Raw genomic sequence first — 15,241 nt, forward strand, 5'->3', positions numbered from 1 at the left:
AACGTTCGTAGAACTTGGCTCTTGCCGTGGTATGGTCGTCTGCTCGCAAGCAATGTGAGCTACGTTCACTTTTTCGTAGATTTGGGCATGAAGTTAAAGAACTAACAACTGTGTTTTTTTTTCGAGGCTTTCTCTTGTCCACGCGAGGGGGCATCGCGTCGCACAGACGTCGTTCATACGCGTTCCGTTACTCGAACGAATATATATAGGGCATCAGCTGCTCTCTTGTATATAAGTTGCCAGCGTAAACTGTCTATACGGTGCTCTCTAGGACTGAAATACAGCCGCTATACTTGCCGTTGTGCAGCTCTCGTCACGTCAGATAACGTTGTTTTCGCGGGCATTCATAAGATGTCATTAAAAACCTAATTACGGGAATCGACAAGACGTCGCAAGCTCGCTCCACCCGAACGGAGTTGGCCGAGGCCGTGCCATGCAGTTCACACGAAGCGCGGCTGCTATACTCGACCAAGACCTCGTGGCCACGTGGGATTCGGCTTCGAGATCGCGTCGCCTCTCACTCGCGGGCGCTGCTCGCAAGAGACGTCGCTGAAATATTGCTCAGTCTCGGGAATGCATGCGCGCGAGCCGATACGGGCTCCGGCCGGCTGCAAATATTATATTTCGCCCGGCGGGCGATAAACAGGCGTCAGGATGCACCACGCACTTTCGAAGACGACGGCCAATCGTTGCTTCCACTTGACCCTCGCGCGCACTTTTATTTTATTCTTTTCTTTCACTCGCTGGCGACTCAACCCATTTGAATAGGGCGCCGCGTTGATGGATGGCCGGAGCGCGGACCATTCTTACGCTACTGTTTCCATAGCCGCTACCGATGCGCACAGGCCGACTCTGAACTGCTATGAAGTATGCAAGCGCCTGGCGTTGTTCGTGTGAATTCGTGTGACTCCGCTATTCTTCGCTTTTCATTTATTGATGCGCAAGACGCCCGAGCGTTTCCCGGCTACGTTTAGCCTTGCCGACCGTCTCTATGAAACATGGACGGTTCGTTCGAGAGAACCGTTCACTGTTAAAATTGGTGGTCGATTTTTCACGCCATTTCTTTTTTCCTTCGGTGAACGCATACGCTGATGGCAGACGCGAAAAGTTTGAGACGACATTTAAAGGTGTGCGTAGATCGTTTAGGTTGTTATAGGTGCTGTGTGCGCGCAGGTGAGTTGAATGAAGTCAGCCGGATTCCGCACCGACAAAGTATTCATTTGGTATTGGCTTATCGGCTGCCGTTCGGCCACATTTCAATCATGCTGGCGATTGGCATAAAAGAATGATTAGGCACTGCCGTTTACATAAGCGAACATTTTAAAGTTGCATCCAATGGTCTATATCCACGTATACGTTTTCGGGCTGGAATCGTCCGCAAAGCCAAGTAATAACCGATCCTGATGCTGGACCTACTGTAAACGAGGACGGTCTATATCAGAGTCAAGATATATTCGCAGGAAACGTCCCTTGTAAACTTGGTGTCGGTTTTTTCATGTGCATCATCAAAGTACCGCCTCTAGCAGGCCATGTTACCGCTGGTGGAGAAATGTATATATATATATATATATATATATATATATATATATATATATATATATATATATATATATATATATATATATATATTAGGTCAGAGTAAGACCCATAGGTCAAAGTAAGACCTATAGGTCAGAGTTACTCTGACCTCTAATAAATTCGTTTCTCTGTCTCTCTTTTGCGAATTGAATCAAGCGTGCAATCAAGTCATTTAGTTGTGAGTGAACACATGACTGATACAGCGCATAATCTAGGTGATGTAGAATAACTTTATGGCTACTATAAAAAACACGAGAACTAATTCAAACGTTGACGGGCAATTTCACGTCCTGGAAGTTAACGCAGCCACCATTTAGGAGTGAACTTGTGGAATATATCCAATGCTAACTATTTACAGCGTACCCGCTAAATCATGCAACCACGCCGGTTTTTGTGCTCCAGGTGCGGCGTGAGTGCAAGGGAAACCCGCGAAGTAGCGGCAGTTTGCTTGTGCGTGTGAGAGTATCTGCGGTAAGGGAGAGTGGGGAACTCGAAACTTGGTATACGGTCGGATATACCACTTGATTACTGTACAATCTCGCGGTTGTTCGTATATATTGTGGTGCTCCGACCCCCCTCTCAATAAATTTTACGATTTTCTTTCTTTTGCTTCACAAAGATCGGGGTGCGGGATGCGGCGGCGTATGGTTTCCACAACGGGCTACATACTCTCTTTGCTTCATTAAATAATTGCAATACAAAAGGCAAGACGTGGCTCTCACGTGAACTACAGCCAAGCGCACCTGGATGCGAGCGGCAGCTGATTAGGAGCACGGAGGATCCGATGCACGCTATCTCGAAGGGCATCTCTATAGAAAAAAAATGACCGATTCTTATCAGAAGTTGTGGGCGCAGAACACGCGTAATAAACACGACTCGCGAACTTCAAAAGAGACCAATATAAATGTGTGGAAACAAACGATAAAAAAACAATATACCAACAGAGGTCCTTAACATTGCTTTAAAACAAGAACGAAAACAAAAAGAACACGCTGAACCAGGACCTGCTCAGCGAATCGCCTCTTCCCGCTGATCGCACTGGCTTCTGCGTTTACTCCATTTAGCTCCCGGTATAGAAAACACTTTTTTTGTAATTTGGTGTTCGTAAATGATGACATCATGCGGCTTTCATTGATATGCGTACCTCGGAGCCTCGAGTCTCGCGTCAGGTAAACTTTGAAATTAGAAGATTGCGAAAAAGGGACTGCCGGTTTCGTGTTTATCGTGCACAGCTTGCGATAGCTGCTTGGACGAAGTCACATATTTTATATGGGTCCGCCACGGTGGCGTAGCAGTTGCAGTGCTTGGATGCTGATCCAAAGGTTGTGGGTTTGATCCCGGCCATAGCGGTCACACGTCTATGTATGTGAAAATCTAAAGGCCCGTGAACTGTTCAACGTCAGTGAACGTCGGATGGTCTGCATTTCCGGAGTCCTCCACTATACGGCGTCTCTCGTACTCATATCGTGTGTTTTGGGGACGTTAAACGCCTGATATTAAGGAGCTTTTTAATAGCGTACGCTATTTGTTGCGGTGGCTGCCACTGCGTATGCGCCGTAACGCTAACTACCGCAAACCCTAACGGTCCTACCATCTGGCTGGTAGGACCGTTATGGTTTGCGGTTCGCCCGCAGAAAATCCGAAATAATGTGCGGCCCGAAAAGCCATTTTGCGGTGAATCGAACGTGCGTCAGCGTTTACGGAAAACGAGCACTATTCGAAAAATCATATGACACGTATACGCAAATGCTACGCTCGCAACTGCCGCTAACTCAAAGTAAGCTGTTCGCAAACTTCTTATTGTTAATACATGAAACGCACGGGCTTCAATGATGTTTTTAGCCTGATCTCGCCTGCTGCAAACCTCCTTCACCACCGTAATGACATAAGCAAAGCCGGTCTTTGGAAGTTCTACTACGAGGTGCTGAAGTTCACATTGGTTGTAAACAAACTGAAGCACCACATTCATTCGTTCACAACCGTGAGCTCATTGTGTGTAGCTTACAAAATTATATATGAATGATTAGAGGGCAAATAGTCACACCAGTTGCAAGTAGAAAATGCTAGCTCTATGGGTAAGCTTTTTTTTTCCCTCGTCTGACCTGACTAGGCCTGGTGAAGTATCGCGGAACTGGCAATAGCTTCGATAGAAAGACAGTTGAGCTAGTTGGTAAGTGTTCATGCTGAAGGCACACTGCGTGCAAACACGGCGTTGTGTGGGGCCTTGACTTGTGTCCGTGCTTGCACGCCCTGCCTCTTTACATTGATGCCTGGCAAGACCAGGCGAAACCTACCAACATATCGTAAGAGATAACGACCCTGCGTAGAAGGGACCATAGGATGCTTCGCATTACAGGAGGACAAGAACAAGAGAGAAGGCGGAGTGGTTAACCAGGCACATGCCCGGTTGGCTAACCTACGCTGGGGGAATGGGAAGCAGGGCATAAAGATGAGAGAGAGGAAAGAGAAGAGACAGAGAGAAAAAGAGTCAATGGGCTGACGCGTATTCAGTGGTGGCAAGGGCGCTAAACTTGTGTGCATGCGTGGGGTGCCATGAGTCTGTGTTTTCTGTTCATGGACAGCAACACCACTTGATAGTTTGGCTGTACTCCGCTCTCCCAGACTGTGTGGCTTGATTGTGATCGAATGGTAAGAATAAACATTTTTGTTTTACAAAATATGCTCTTGTTCCAGAATATCTTGAGAATGAGACGTGGCCGTGCACGTGAATGTGCTTCGTGGGATAAAAAACAAATGCTAAGCTTAACGAACGCCCCGATGAATGAATTTTTCGCATCCGTAAGCCCATTTGTGCTACATATCGTTGCAAGTTCGTATTGATGCTTCTCAACTTTTTGGGAAGCACGTGGCGTGAAAGAAGGCGCCAAGAACGAAAAGCAATCGCGGCCTCTCAGTGCAGCAAAACAACCGAGGCTGCAGCAAGGCACAGCTCCACAAGGAGTAATTGAGTTTAGCTGTGGGCGCCTCAGCCAAGCCTTGGGGCTGGCTAAGTGAATTACAGGCGCCCGGGCCCTTTCCTCGCGAAGTGTCCGCGGTATACAGCTCTGTGGCTGGGAAGCACCTGCTTGGGCCCGTGGCAACTACGTCATGCCAGAACCGCCAAGCCACCTTACGCACAGCACTCTCATTCACCCATCTCATATAACTGGACTCTCATCAAAGAATGCAAGTCCGGACGCCAGATTCCTGTCTTGACAGTAATTTCTTTAGGAGGATTCACCGTAAGGTGGCAAGAGACGTTCATTTATTTATTTATTTATTTATTCATTTATTTATTTATTTATTTATTTATTTATTAAACCACTAAACGTTCTATTTTCGTCATTCTTTCATGTGCCCACCAAGTACTGCAATTGTGAATACACGTAGGTCGCTGTAAAGCACGCTAACGAAGAGTTATGTTTGAATTCTTCAGAGATGCAGTTAGTTAGTTATTTGGTTAGTTATTTATTTAGCTAGTTAGTTGGTCAGTTAGTTAGCTGGTCAGTTGATTAGTTAGTTATCCGGTTAGTTGGTTGGTTAGTTAGTTGGTTAGTTAGTTAGTTAGTTAGTTTGTTTGTTTGTTTGTATGTTTGTTTGTTTTACACTAGCTACGCCACAGTTCTCGTGAACTGTAACACATGTTCGAGCTATTCTAATTCTTATAAATAATGTCACCGGTAGTGTTAACCAGTGATGCGAATGGCAGTGACTTCGAGCATGTGCATTGTTTCTCTTTATTACATTGTTCTAATTGCATGCCCTCTCTCACCGAAAATATCTGATAGCAAACCAAATTTCTTGTTCTGATATGTATGTCTCTATGCTTCATTCATCCTTCCCCAAATGTCTCGCACTCTTGTTGCAATTTACACATAATCCAAAAACACAAAGCGGGCTTTGCCTCATATAGATCCTTAATGCGGTGAAGCCGTACTTCATTAAAGCACACTTCACATGTTTTTTATACATGCACGCAACGCTGTTGAGATGCGTCATAACCATCACTGTAAAAAGCTATTTCCCACGGAGTTTGAGATGCTTACTCGAGGAACAGCCATTTAGTATGTAGCCACGCCACGGCTTTCGCTGTGTACTCTCCTAAGCATACAGGCTGGAGGTTGTGCTTCGCATAGGTCGCCTCTTCCGTTGGTGTTGAGGCGTGGTTCCCTGATAATCAATGACCTGAGCAGCTTCGAACGTGAATCTAATGTCGCTTCAGTAAAGTGGGAAGCTCATAAAAGCGATTTGTTGGTACAACGCCAAAGATGTTCCAGATATTCTGGCGCGCTGCAACTCGCAGTTTTGGTGCAAGCGAGTGTCGCATGACATCGAGTTTGAGGCAAACACGTGCTTTTTGTAACGCCTGAATGCGTTGAATTTGGGCGTACACATCATGCCAAAGCAATGAAGTACATACGCGAGTGATGTATCTGTGTATGATCAGCGATGATCAGTGGTATGAAACTCGCTTTATCAGATGGCCCTGGTGTTTTTCGCTTTTTCAGTTACATTCTCTACCTATTTCTCGCTTGCTGTGCATTGAACTGTTTTGTAAACTACAAGGTTCTGTGGGCGATTGTTTAGGTGAACTAGGTGGAGTCTACATTCCGGGACCCCATTGATAAAAACTACCGTCCTGACTCTCTAGACCAAGGCCTGCGCCGCCAGTTGAGAAAAGTCATTAACGTCATGCGTGTTATCAGCGTGACATGGCATTCTTGATAGAAGTCACGCGAGCCGAGTTATACGGCCAGCACTCAGTGGCCATTTGGGAGAGGATGCAGATAAGGTTTGGACACTCGGAAGACTATACTGTTTCTATATTGAGGGACTTAAGTCGTGTGGCATTACGCCACATGACGTTATGCCAGAATTTTTACGTCATAATAACGTCACATATTTGTGCAGTCTGTGACGTCATGAATACGTCATAAGGCGACGCCATCACGTGATTATGTTTTTTTTTTCATGACCTGTTCCGCACGCCCAAGGACGGTCGTCGCCAACTGCCAAACTTCTCGTTTAATGAGGCATCCAAGGCGTTCGCCTGAATAACTGTTGAGCCCTCAGAATATTGTCACTCTTCTCACACGTCTGTGCTATGTGTTTGTTAAGCATCGCATATCTTGTGCGTGAAGTTTCAGCTGTGCGCGTGCGTTTTTTTTTTTCTCTCTATCTACCCCCTCTTTCTTGCCCCTACTTCCCCGCCCCCAGCGCTGGGTAGCAAACCAGATACCAATATCTGGTTAACCTCCCGGCCTTTCCTTTCTCACTCTCTCTCTCTCTCTCCCTTCAGTTATCATCAAAGTGACCTGGACTATATTATGCTAGACAGGCTGTCAGATAGAAGACTGGTTTTCGCTGCAGGGAAGATGTCTCTGATTAACGTAGTATAGACCACCACGTTTGGAGATTTGAATTACTAAAGACATTTGCCAAGCTGGCTCAGTGTCTGTGCCATCGCGTTGTTAAACACGAAGTCGTGGGTTTGATTGTCGGTAACAGAGGCCATACCACGATGGTAACGAAATTTAACGACGACCATTTTTTTAGACATAGGTGCCCATTAAGGGGCCTCATGTAATTAAGCATGAACTGGAGTCGTGCGCCGCGCTGTGCGCCTTTCAAAGGTGGAAGCCTGAAGAAATGAAAAATGCTTGAACACTTGGTGTCGCTGAAATCAACGTTTCTACTAGCGGTCTTGTCTTCTTCAACGCATCGACAGTTGCAGTCTTGAGAAAGACAAGACTTTCCATCTACAAGTTTCGATAATGTGGCTTTGGCCCGTAAGCCTCTTCAACTTGATACTTAAATCATCAACTACAACCCGCGAAACGTAGATGACCACTTTTCACGAAGTGTCTATCGGCTCGCTCTCGTCGCACTCTCAGGACGCGCTACTTCGAGCCCGACTCGTTTGCCTCCCCCTTCCCAAGCGGTGCGGGGAGAAGACCCATCGGCAAAGAGTGCATGGCTTGACCACTGCTTGACCGCGTGACGTGGCTCGCGCCCCTGACCACCGCCGTGTCCGGTGGCCCCACGGGAGTTGTCGTCGCTTGGTCAGTGCCGGGGTACACAGCGGCCACAAATGAACTTGACAGGGCCAATCAGCGTCCATCGGATGGGGGCGCGCTGAGAGCACCTCTTTGGGGACACGTCTTTCAGCAAGCTTGCCCCGCACGCACGACGCGTACAAAGAGGGACGCGCGTCGTTGTCATCGCATCGATCTGTCGGCTCTGTGAACGAGCAATGCTAGAACGACAGACTACGTGTTCTCGTTGTTTGTGCGTGCGCTGAACCCTGCTTGTCCGGAGTCGGGTCGAGTCACCCCTGCCGCCACCTCAGCGACGAACGACGCGAAGGGACTCCCGCACCCTGTCGACAACGCATCAACGCTCTCGGGTGACGAGGTTGCATTCGGTATACGGAGTGTTCTCTTCCACACTGGAATCTGTGTGTTTTACTTGTTCTTAGTTTTGCTGGAGGGTGGGGTGGGGGTATACCTGAGATACAGTTTACTCACTGCTGCTCTGTACCAGCTAGTTGATCCAGTCAAACCATTCTTGATTAGGGGGGGGGGGGAGTAACGAAAATGACTCAACAACGCGGGGTAGGGTCGTAAGACTAACGAGGCAAGATGATAATGGAAGAGAGCACCGACAAACTTGCTTGTGCCCAAATGACCTATAACTCTCATAAGTGACTAGGTTTGGTTTCTATAAGTCAACAGCCACAAAGATGATGAGGCCACGAAGACAGTCATTATCATTACAGGCTTGGATTGCGGTATAATATCACGTGATGAGCATCTCCTTTTATTCAAGTGTGCTGCTGAAGAAGCCCATATACCTTACAATTAAAAAAATAAATGCAAAAAAAAATAAAAAATAAATTTACATGTAGGGCCAGTTGCTACTCCGGGTCCTGTGGGTCTCAGTTTGATAGCGGGCCCCCGTCGTAGGAACCATCGTCCAACAAGTCAGATGAGGTGCTCGTAAAAACGACAATTAATTTACATGGTTATCAACTAAGAATTCGAAAGGAGGTGATCAAGTAGAAATTAAGAGGTCTAGAACTGAAAATATACAAAGGTCTCCCGCTAATATAGCGCCGCGTTGCCAACCCCGGGCGAATTATCCACGGTTTCAGCCAACACGGAGCTCGATGGTCTAGGTGCTCCACTCACGAAGGCGGGGAAAGACACCACACAATGCACGTGGAAAGGGCACAGCCTAAACGATACCCAAATATGGCCACGAACGCACTGCACCAACGTTTTCCACACGTCACCAAGATTTTGCGCACGTCCGATGATCCTATAGGCGACCTTGGTTTCCAAGAACTCTTCCGGCAAGTAGGGTGAGGTTTGAAAGCTCGGCTCGTGGTACACGCGCCAAACTTGCCTGACTGCGTTCGGGTAGTGGCGTGACAGCTTATTGTCATACCTGCCACAATATTTAGCCGATGCCATGGAGAGAGAGGGAAGGAGGAGAGGTCGACTCATTCCTCGTCGTCGCGGCGCGAAGGCGTGCTCATGCAAGGGCTGCAGAAGATAGCGCCTTTTTTTCTTTTCCTTCAACCATGCATTTAATCCCTCGTCGTTTGCTATAAGTTACGGCTTAACTGCAAACTTCCATGACTTCGCTTCTCCTCGAACAAACTTTGCTTCTCCTCGCAAGGTGCAGCCACAACCAGTTTGGGTGCTAGGTTTCAGCCCAAACTGCAAATACCATGCGGGTTCTGGTCTCTGGTCTGTCCAATCTACGTTGACCTCTAAAAGGGCCTAGTTGCCCCCTTGTTTGCCTGGACCTTATGTGGAGTCTAGTTCACAATGACTTTTCCTTGCTCGTTCGTTTTTTTTTTTTTTTAGCATCGAACCGGTCCTAGGACCCCTGGTTCACGTTTTGCTGAAAGAAAATCAGCCCGTCCTGACGGCACATCTTTGCTTGGAATAAGACAAAAATATTTTCGTCCAGTTCACAAACTACAAAAGAACTTCAGTAATGGTGACGGTAATAACAGGCCTCAAACATTGTTTATCTGACTGTCACGACAGGCAAACCGTAGTCAACAGCAAGCCACGAACTGTGGCGTTTTCTTTTCTTTTTTTATTAGTACTTTACGTAATATTAGCGGAACAACCCGCACAATTCACAGCGGCCCCACAAGGCCTGCAGTGTCACCACTGCGGTGTGCATGGACAGATTGACTGAAAAAGGAGTGTCTACAGAACCCGTAAACTATTAAGCAACACTCTGCTTCATTCCTCATAGATACGTCTAAACCAGACCGAATACATGCCTCTGCTATCTTGCAACATTTCACAAATTCATTCCAAAAACCATGTCGCATAACACCTGTTTTTTTTTTTCAGCGGTGCTCTTGAAGCTCGTCGTTAAAGCGTCGGCAGCTTTCTTCTCATACGCTTCGTTGTCCAGGGCTGCTTCATTCTCCAAGACAGGCACGAGTGCATCACTGAACAAGACTCAAACGGCACCGAAAGAATGTTACGGAATTGCTGGAAACAGCCAACTTTGGCAACATCTACAGCAAAAATCAAGAGAACTAAGGAGCTGTACCTTAATGTTTTTTTTTGACGAAAACGCACAAACCAGGTATTAATAAGAAGTAACAGGCAATGGTGTCGAGGAAAGTATAGCGGATGTTATTACAAGTCATTGTAATACAAATTCGAGCAGAAAAAGAAGAAACGATAACTTGCCATTGGCAGGAAGCTAATTTTGCGACCTTCGAATAACACGTCCAATGCTCTACCGCTGAGCTACTGCGGTGGTCGTCGCCCCTTTCACTTTACAGGGTATACATGTGTATTTAAACGTGCAAGCGTCAGTCAGCACCTCCAGTGGCCACTTCGGCGAGTGTGTACAGGCAGATTACGATGATGGTCAAGCACATCACGAAAGTCCCATGCATGGTCAGAGACTGAAACGGGATCTCCTGCGATACTGATTATAGAAAAAAAAACATGAAGCCTTAAACAGTGGTACAGAACACAAGCAATAAATATACATCGCAGGCAAAAATAGAGCTCTACCTAATTAAGAAAGACAATAGTAGAAATCAGAAACAAAAACCAAAATTAGATAGCATAGAAGCTAAAGTAATTCAATTCTCCTAAAGATTTTTCAGATAATTACTTCAGGAAATCTTCGAAAAATTACATGGTGATGCTAAAAAAGCTGAAAAATAACCACCTCAGCAGCAGTTGAAGAAGATGCAAAAACTCTTTCTGTCATGGAACCGTAGGTTCATGGATTAAGTTATTTCCTCAAGAATATCGCTGAGAGACAAAGTCTAAATAAAGTATTTTTGGCTCCTAACAAGGCTTCAACAGTGTACCGCAGGGTGAACGCTGACAAGAAGGAAGAAACCTGCGTAAATACGCTCCATGTCAACAAAGTGTCGCATATCGCACTACCTTATCGTTTGGCTGGGATTACACAACCCAAACAGGTCGATGCCATAATAAGCGGAGAAGAAAACATGCTGCCTCACTGAAGAGAACAGCACCTTGTGCCCATGTAGAAGCTCAATGCAAATACTGTGCATGCCAGGCGCACATACCTCGATCAAGTGTCTGTTATTGCGAAAGGATGCATAAAAATCAAGCGGGAGAGAAAAGAAGCAGAGAGGTCGGGAAAAAATGTAGAACATGCAGTGGTTCTAACCGACAAGAAAAGACTTTTCATATCTCTTTCGCGGGTAGAAAAAAAAACAACAGCGCTTGGTTGAAACGACACCAAGGTTCCGATCACTGCTAGATATCTTTTGTTTACTGTGCGTGTTCGTTTATTCATTTATCCGCACATATATTGACGTCCTTGTCAATCTGCTTTTTGTCCTTCGTTCTTATTTTCACTTCTCGAACCACTGTTAGCACAGAAGCGGGCATCTCTGCAATACGCCTTCTGTTGCAGTGAAGACCACTTTGACGGACAAGCGTAGCTGGGGAACTGTGGACGTGCGCATTTCAGTAAGAAATGACAGCTTTGAAGCCGCGTCTCCAGCGAATTGTCGTTGCCACTTGATTGCACGCTCTCTTTGAAGGGCTTGTGAATGAATAACTGCTAATGTAGCCTATCCGATAGCAAGCATATTGCTGAACGTTCATGCTGAACGACCAGTACCACCGCGCGACGATGAATATGATGCTTCGGGACGTCACCTCATTGAGATGCTCTGAATTAAGAGCGTGTGCAAAACGTACGTAGCGCTTGGCAGCTAACAAGCGCTTACTATATCCTGCTCCACATCTTATTAGGTGATTAATAAATGACAACCGCAACTTTTGTTTTCATATGCGGCTCACATCATGCGAACAACCTTATTCAGACCAGCACTAAACAACGACATGGCAAGTTCGCACTCCATACGCGTAAACTGTGCATGGTTGCTTACAACATAACGACTGCTGGCCTGTCTCGCTCTACCTCCGTGCAAGGGAATGAGTGGTACTTCCCCGCACTCTCTTGTCTCGCTAGAGCACCGTCACAACGTGCACGTGGCTGCGCCCTCGTTGCCAGTGCGGCACTAATGATCATTAGCGCGAGTCGCGGCACCTGCGTGCCGGCAGCTCTGCGGGGCCACCCAATATCGCTAAAAGCTGCCGCCACCGGCGTCCCGGCGGTCTCCGGTAGCCGCGTGTGTGTGTATACGGCGCTAACCGCACGTGCCTGGGCGTGCGATGCACTCCGAGCAGTCGCCTTCACAAGTTGATCGTGCCTGGCCTCTGTCAACCGCGCTTGTAACGCGATTGGCTTCTCTGGCGACTCTGCGAGGCTGCTGGCTTGCGTATGGCGTATACGCTTGCGCGTGTTCCGGCCTCTCGTGCAAGTGTCAGCCGCGGCAAATCTCAGGTGTCCTGCTTTGGCTAATCGCTCCCCCTTTGTATCATCTCCTCCATCCGGCCTGTTCTGTCTCCTTCCGTACTAGCATGGTTCGCACTACCAACAGCCAAAGTTAGTCGGACACGAAACGTTCCAGAAATCTGTATTCTCGCATTGTCTTGAAAAATGCAAAATAAATGTGCCAGCCTGTTAGTTTGTATAGCAAATAATACAGCCACCAGCTAGATTGTAATCATTGCGCACTAATAGAGCAGCGTATTCGTTGTGGAACGAACGTCCCGTTAACTTTTTGCAGTTTGGTGCACAAGCAAATGTCTCGCCATCGCTGGCATCTCCTTCCACTGGACATGCGCGAACGGAAGTCAGCGTCTGCGGCAGCGCGTAGCTCTGAGCAGGAATCGGGCACTTGGGTTATCTACTTGAACACCTTAGGCACGCGGTTTCGTTACAGTACACTCGGCATTCCATGCATGCGTCTAGTCTCCGCACGATTCTACGTCGCAGGAAAATCTTCTTGTAGTATGACTAATGACGATTGAGGAACGACTAAGGAACATAGATTTTCCTAAAATAACTAGAGTTGACTCTGGCGCTGCGATCGTTCAGCGACCATGGGAATGATGGGTAGTACACACGTTTTCCTAGTCTTCGTACTTGCGGGCGGCGAATTGTACTTGCGGCTTTGTTTATTGCTGTGTTTCGGTTTTGTTATGAAAGAGAGTTTCAACCCTTTTGAACTTCGTGACCTGATTTGAAAAGGTAAGTCTAAAAGAATAAGGTGGTGAAGCACAACCGCTGAACATTTGCTCATTTTCGTTTCGTGAGAAAACAGCTTCAAGCCACACGAACGCACATGGAGCCAAAAGCAGGCCAGAAGTACGAAATTTAGACAAATGTGTGTACTACCCATCATTCCCATGCTTGCTGAAGCGCCGTGCGTTGCAGCTCCCGTAGACACTAGCGCCAGAGTTCCCTCTAGTGTATATTAGGAAACGCTATGCTAGGGAGAACCACTGTCAAATGTAGTCTCATCCTGTTGATCGTCTTTCTCTTTGTTTTTTAAGCCTCATCTATTGGTTTCAAAATTGAAAACATAGGCAGTATATAATGCACGAAAGGAACCCGAATGTAGCACTGAGGTCTTCAGCGGAAATGGGAAGTAACTAACACAATAAAAATCATGTTAGGTTCCTCGACTTTGAGAACGTTGCTGCTGTGAAAACTCTGTAAAATGCGTAGTGGTCGTCACATCCCTTTCAAGACGGCCGTGTGTTGCGTTCTCCTCATATAGAGCATTGCTTTGTGAACCTCCTTAAGGATGTTTAGACACTCGCTTACCACGTGTTTACGGAGGCGTCGAGGAAAGGAGGAAACAACCATTTTCCCGCTTAAGCATCGTGTGGCATGCTTGCATGTAGCGCCGCCGTCACTTCACCCGGCAAAGGTCGAATAAAAACGCAATGGGTTGTTCGGGGTTTTCGATCTGGCGTCGAACACGCTAGCGCGAATAAAGACACACGGCCGAAGCATGTTCATCGCTGAAGGACGGCGGAAATGAAGAAGGAGCGTTTCCTAATTACACTTGTAGCATGTTGAAAAGTTCAAGGGTCGAATCTTTTAGGCTGGAACAGCGGTCATTATAACCTGGGCAACTTTTAAAGAAGACTGGAGGTTCCGATCTCGTCGGGACACGCCACGGAAAGCAAATTAATTATCGTGAATCTAAACCGGCCAAGACTAGACTCCGTGCTTTTGTTATTTTATTAAAGAAGATTAATTTAAGGTATGGAAAGGCGAACGCAATTTGCGAAGCGCCGCCCGAAGGATGGGGAGAAAGGAAGGGAGGTACCACCGGCACTTCCTATCAGCCGGCAGGCGAGAAACCAAGTTCCGCGGAAAAAAAAAACTAAAAGAAAGCCGAATGAAAAGTTGCCCGCCTTTGTTTCAAAGTACCGCATGCCTTAGCGAAAACTGCTGCCGAACCCGTCGGTTCAGTCATTAATACGGTGCAGCGGCAGCGAATATGAGCAAGATGGTGGAACTTTCTGTAGCGTTGAGGTTACTGCTATGTTATCGTCATGACCGAAACTTCGGTTAGCGGGTCGGAAAGAACGCAGTGCTGCCCATGGAGTCAGAACTTTGCAGAAATGGCAACGAAGGCTGCTAAACTCGGTTCACAAGAAGTGTGGCAGTTTGGGCTAGTTGGTATGACATGACGATAGTTATAGTGCGAAAGCAGAACGACGACAAAGATACAAGAAGGACACGAGCGCTGTACAGTAAGTCACTACTGTACAACAGTACTATGCGACAGTAGCGCTCGTGTCCTTCTTATCTTTTTGTCGTCGTTCTGTTTTCGCGCTATAAGTATCGTCGTTTCACAAGCTTACTGGCTCCAACGTGCTGGCAACCGGAATTCCACGTAGACAGCGTGCTAAGAGAAATGATGAAATGGTGAGACACGGACTGCACGTATAACGCTATGTGCGTGTGTACATACATAGCATTTGTCCTCATTCGTCAAGTGCAACATACGTGCATCTAAACGCACTCATGTGACGTTGATATCTTGCTCCAATAGAACGTTGAATGCGCTTCTTATACGTTTAAATGTTTCTGCGCCATTAGCATGTTTTGAATAGCTCAAGTCATCATCATCATCATCATCATCATCATCATCGGACTGTCTACGTCCACTGCAGGGCAAAGGCCTCTCCCATGTTCCGCCGGTCAACTCGGTCCTGTGCTGGCTGCTGCCACTTTATACCCGCAAACTTCCTAATCTCATCTG

Source organism: Rhipicephalus microplus, chromosome 3 (genome assembly GCF_043290135.1).
Source record: "Rhipicephalus microplus isolate Deutch F79 chromosome 3, USDA_Rmic, whole genome shotgun sequence".
NCBI classification, from domain to species: Eukaryota; Metazoa; Arthropoda; class Arachnida; order Ixodida; family Ixodidae; genus Rhipicephalus; species Rhipicephalus microplus.